The sequence below is a fragment of the Ascaphus truei genome, unplaced genomic scaffold, assembly GCF_040206685.1.
Source record: "Ascaphus truei isolate aAscTru1 unplaced genomic scaffold, aAscTru1.hap1 HAP1_SCAFFOLD_1170, whole genome shotgun sequence".
NCBI classification, from domain to species: Eukaryota; Metazoa; Chordata; class Amphibia; order Anura; family Ascaphidae; genus Ascaphus; species Ascaphus truei.
In genome coordinates, this window is record NW_027454040.1 from 14,740 (window position 1) to 20,710 (window position 5,971).

The 5,971-nt window shown below is 45.3% G+C and overlaps 1 long non-coding RNA gene across 1 annotated transcript; it reads left to right on the top strand.

Annotated features, from left to right (window-relative positions):
- The first annotated feature begins 3,837 nt into the window (after positions 1-3,837).
- LOC142475341 (uncharacterized) lies at positions 3,838-5,397 on the top strand. The gene is made up of 3 exons (XR_012790888.1): positions 3,838-3,950; positions 4,048-4,284; positions 5,300-5,397. It is a non-coding gene; the product is annotated as an uncharacterized LOC142475341 (long non-coding RNA).
- The last annotated feature ends 574 nt before the right edge of the window (positions 5,398-5,971 follow it).

Here is a 5,971-nt window from a genome sequence, read left to right on the forward strand (position 1 = left end):
TAGGGAGGGGGGCCTGATCCTTGCATTTGTCCTGGGCCCCAAGATTTCTGCTGGCGGCCCTACTGACAAGGGATTCCTCAAATTGGGCCCAGCAGAAGCTACTTCCCAAGCAAGCAATTGCCTTTTTATATTATTTGTTCTGCTTTTTACTATTATCAGTATATATATGTAACATCGCCAAAAGAAGGGTCGTGCGGTCACTGCTGTATTTCATCTCCTGTCTGCACCGCTGATAAGAGGCATAGAGGAATTTGTGAGGGCGGACCCTCGCTCTCGCAGAGGGGAGGGGTTTGATGTCTGTCTGTGTGTGTGTGTGTGAGAGGGAGAGAGAGAGTGTGTGTGTAAGAGGGAGAGTGTGTGTGTGTGTGTGTGTGTGTGTGTGTGTGTGTGTGTGTGTGTGTGTGTGTGTGTGTGTGTGTGTGTGTGTGTGTGTGTGTGTGTGTGTGTGTGTGTGTGTGTGTGTGTGTGTGTGTCACCCACCCTGTTTCCCTCTGTCTCACTTTCTGTCGCCCTCTGTCTCACTTTCTGTCACCCTCTGTCTCACTTTCTGTCACCCTCTGTTTCCCCCTGTCACCCTCTGTCTCACCCTGTCACCCTCTGTCTCACCCTGTCACCCTGTGTCACACCATGTCACCCATTTTCTCCCTGTCAACCTCTGTATCTCTCGGTATCACCCTGTCATTCTCTGTCTCACCCTGTCACCCTCTGCCTCACCCTGTCACCCTCTGCCTCACCCTATCTCACACACTCTCTGTGTCTCACACACTCTCTGTGTCTCACACACTCTCTGTGTCACACACACACGTACACTCTCTCTGTGTCACACACACACTCTTAACAAGGACTAATTGTAGTATAATGTAATACAATAAATAAACATGTCAAAAACGAATGTTGTTCTTACTAGGAATTTATTCAATTTTTTTTAAAGCGGGCCTGGGGCGGGGCTAGGTGATGAGTAGATTTTTTTGTTCAGCGAGTAGATTTTTGGGTGATTTGTCAACCACAATATATATATATATATATGTAAGGGGGCCACTCCCGGCTTCCCTGATGTTCCTTTGCCCCTTGCCTTACCCCTGTGGCAGTGGGGGAAGGGGATGGCGACTTTTCCCAGTTGGCGCCGCTATCTGTGCCGGCGCCGTCGGGGGCCCTGATGCTCGAGCATGCGCAGATAGCCACAGCGGCCATGTTGTGTTTGGTGCGAGGTTCGCGCAATACGCAGAGGTTGGCAAGGGTAGTGGTGGCCATTACAAGTGTACAGGAGATCTGGTAGGTTGCGCAGGTGCAGTTATGTGTAGCGGTGGCCACTACAGCTTTGCACAGGTGCAGTAGAGACCGCGCACACAGTCCCCATAGGAAAGAGGTTCTGAGTGGACTACATCCCCCAGCAGCCTCTGGTGAATGCCCTATGTTCCCTGTCACCTGCAACCAACCAGCCACTGAGACTTGCAGATTCTCTGCAGCAGGGAATTTGATACATTGTTTTGTGCAGTCAGGAAGCAGACTGGGAAGCACGTGAGTGAGTGAGACTTAGGGGACAAAGGGGGAAAGAAGGTGGGCAGAGAGCTGCGAGATTCTGCCCTAGGCCAGAAATCCCCAGGCTAGAGTTGAGGCCCTGACTTCCCACTAGTGAGGGTGGGTGGTCACAGGGACAGGCCCTAGTACAGGAACCTGTCACTTTAGAGAGAGAGAGAAGTGAAGGAAGCAGAGACTGTCGCAGCACCATTACAGAGGTTTAGGATCAGACCTCTTCAAGCACAGCAGCAACCAACCGGGTGGGATCGCCCTGGAAGGTAACCCTGACGTATCTTCACCGTCGGATCCTTTGCGAAGTCTGTTTGCAGGTCCTAGCGCTGGAGCGCTCGGCAGGTAACATCCATAAGTGCACCAACTATAAATCAGTACATAGTGGCTGTGCAGTCACACACACACATACCTTACTTTGGGGGTGGGGTTGTGGTGTGGGGAGTTGGACATGGTGTGGGTACACGGTGAGGGGTTGCATCCTGCGAGACACGTGAGTTACTGTGTCTCCTAGAAGAGAGACACTTAATGTATGACATGCATAGTTATGTTACTGTTAGAAAAGTCACTGTTCTTTTATATGCTGTGTGCGTGATATTATATTATTGTCCTGTGAGGAACAACTCCCGCTCTGCTTGGAGCCATCACAGGTGGAGGCGCTGCACCATATAGTATTGTTCAGGAGGATACACCCCAGGCTCTTATTGGCAGAGGCTCAGGCCTCCTGTGAGCCTCACAGGTAAAGCACCACACTGGGTAATACATATAGCTCCCCTCACATGCACCCTATCTGCGATTGGGTGGGGGAATATGGGTTACATATATATATATATATATATATATATATATATATATAGTACCGACACACTTTATTCGAGTGTGGCCGGTACCGCAAGCCGGGAGATTTCCCGGCTTGCTAGTGGCCGCCCCTCGGCGTGCCGCGCGTCATAGACGCGCGGTCACGTGTCTTCGGGAGCGTGCGCCCCCTGCACGCGCGTCCAGGGGCTCCCCGAGGGAGCCCTGGTGTCCCGCGATCGCGGGACAGCGGCAGGGGGTTCCGGGGGACCCGGCGGACCCGGCAGCGGTAGGGAGAGCGCCCCGATCGGAGGGCGCTCTTCCGCTGCTTCGGCGCGCGCCCGTCACTCTCGGGCGCGCGCCAGGCTACTGCTGCGGCCAAGAACGGGCAAATGCTCGAATAAACTTGGCCGCAGCAGTATATATATATATATATATATATACAGTGGTTGACAAATCACCAAAAAATCTACTCGCCACACAAAAAAATCTACTCGCCACCTAGTACCAAACGTGTGCTGCTTGGGCCAATATTTACTCGCCCGGGGGTTAAATCCACTCGCCCGGGGCGAGCAAATGTATAGGTTTGTCGAACACTGTATATATATATATATATATATATATATATATATATATATATATATATATACTTATTATTAGGCTATAACTGCAGCACTGATTATTGTGCTACCTAGTTCTTGTTGGTTCTTAATAGATTGCTATGAGGGATATTGTTATATGCACTTATGATATAATACACCTCATTTAGCAATCAGGACGCCACACTCCATATATTTTAGCACCCTCCCCATCAGTTACATATGTTGCTGGTACCATGGTTTTTTACCTCACTACTTCTTATTGGGACTCACACTGGTACTGTCATTTAGCGCATGAATATTTATTTTGTTCTAACAAAATTAACACAGTATAGGAAAATATGCATTTGTCAGAGGGAAAGGCCAATAATCTGGAGTCAGGTCACCCTAATGTATATTAAAAATAAACACAGGCCTGTCTGATACTCCCTGATATTATAAAGTAAAGAGGCCACTCTATAATAAATATTTACACAGGCCTTTTTAAGTCTGTCCCTAATAATCTGTAATCAGGAGGTCATTATAAGTGTTAAACAGTAGTGGTACTGTGATATTAAAGTGACAATCCCATACAAGTTTAATTCAGCCCAAATCCACACAATAATGTTAATAAATGCATTATAAATATCACATGACCATATGTATACTGGCTTAGTTCATGGCTGTGTTATTACATCATTACATGTGTAATTAAATCCGTGACATTCTCAGGCTCCCCCCTTCTGTGACAATCATACAGCCGGGCCGTTACATTGCAACACACTAATCCCGCCCCTAGTGACATCACGTAATCAGTAACCAGTCAGAGAAGCTAGCAGGCAAAGAACTACATTTCCCACAATGCACCTCGTGGAGTGTGGCTAGCAGCTACACCTTCTCTCACTAGTTTGTCTCCTGCGAGCTTCCGTACACAGCGTCTTGTTAGAGTGGGGCGTGGACATGTGTAAACTTCAATGGTGGGAAAATGAGACAGTTTTAGCTGCTAGCTGAGCAGTGGTACAGCGCTCTGTAGAAGGCGCTCTCAGTCGGGTGAGTGATTTTTCAATGTGTGTGTTTATTTTATTTCATTTCTCATTTTACTTTCACTTTAAGTACTGCATGCTTATTTTTTTCTGTGGGCATTTAGGGATTTAAGTGCTCCGTGAGCCGAGTCCTCCATTGAAGGAGGAGCTATGAGGCCAACCTATCACAGCTACTGTACCATCCTCAGTTGCTTTCAGTATACTGATTAATCCACGGCACAGAATATGCAACTTCAAATACATCTATCAACTGTCTATATGTTAAGCCCCCGGACAAGCATTTGCTTGTTAGTTATACACTAGTTTCATACAAGCACTTCACACAGGGGGCTTCAACTTAGGTAGTACTTGACCGGCCGGTCTGAGTGTTCTCATTTCCATATATTTCTTGCCTCTACACTTTATTTACATACTTTGTACTTATTACTGCAGTGTAGCATTTTTCCCCACACCTTAAGGTTCAGTTTATAACAGCTTTGTAGGTCACCACTGCTCCTCATTTTAACCATTTATGTGTATGTGATTAATAAACCTTTATTGATACAATTTGTGTATGTTAGAGTGCTATTCAGGGGATTCTTTTTTTCTGTGTTAGTTTTCATATATATGTGTGTGTGTGTGTGTGTGTGTGTGTGTGTGTGTGTGTGTATATATGTATATATTTATGTATATATATTTGTGTGTGTGTGACCTTGGGCAAGTCACTTCATATCCTCTGTGCCTCAGGCACCAATGTCATAGATTGTAAGCTCTATGGGGCAGGGACTTGTGTCTGCAAAATGTCTCTGTATAGCGCTACGTAAAACTAGCAGCGCTTTAAAAGAACATGCTGTTATTATTATTATATATAAATGTGTATGTATTTATTTATATAGCACTATTAATGTATATAGCGTTTCACAGTAGTAATACATGTGAAAATCCTATAAATAACAAATACAAATATCAGGTCATGGGAATAAGTGATTTGGACATAAAAGTAACATTTCGGAAGTGTGGACAACTAATACATCTTGTAGATTGCCTTTACAGTGTGATGTCATTGATTCAGTAGATTGTGTGCAGACCAGGACTGCAGTACAGTGTCACTCACATGGATGACTTGCGTGGTAGAAGCTCAAGAACAAGGATGTCAAACTCCAGTCCTCGAGGGCAGCAAACAGGCCAGGTTTTCAGGATATCCCTACTGAAAACCTGGCCTGTTTGGGACCCTCGAGGACTGGAGTTTGACATGCATGCTCTAGAAGGAGCACAGCTGTGGGTGGGAGGTGGATTTGCTTTGCATCAAATGGTTTGGAGCAAGGTTTATTGTATGTATTATCATAATAACAATGCAATGCTTAACTTTTATTTTAGGAGGGATGACTGCAGAACAGAAGTGAATATTGAAGCCATGTGTTCCTTTTCTTGCAAAAGAGAAAATTTGAAGGACAGTTGAACAGAATGAAAATTACTACACAGAGACAGATAAGCAATGTGTATATTTCTCATTTACCATTTAGTATTTGTCGTTTTATTGACTCCACACAATCCGGCTGCTACGGGTTTCACATTGAACATTTTCATCTCTACTCTACCCCTTCCTGTGATCTGAACCATGCAAGTTTTCATTGATTCAATACATCATGAGTAGAGTGTGGCTACAGTATGAAGTAAAGACCCAAGGACCACATCTACTACCATTCATAACAAGAACATGTGCAGTAGCGCACAGCTGCAGTTCTATGTGATTGTTATGAAAGGTTGAGGTGGTTCAATTCTATGAATCTGGAGTGGGATGGATCCTGTTTGCATCACATGGTTTCATCTAGGCCAGTAGATTATATAACTCTCAGTACAGGTTACACATGGCATCAGTATTAGTGATGTAAAGAGGAGGAAAGCTTCAATGTGGAGAACAAAGCCAAGTAATGTTGAAGTTACTCCTTTTACCATTTACTTGGTCAGTCTGTACTGTCTACTCCCCACACAGCTGCTAAGGGTCTTCCATTTTAAATACTTTCACCTCCTATTCTGCACTGCTTTGCT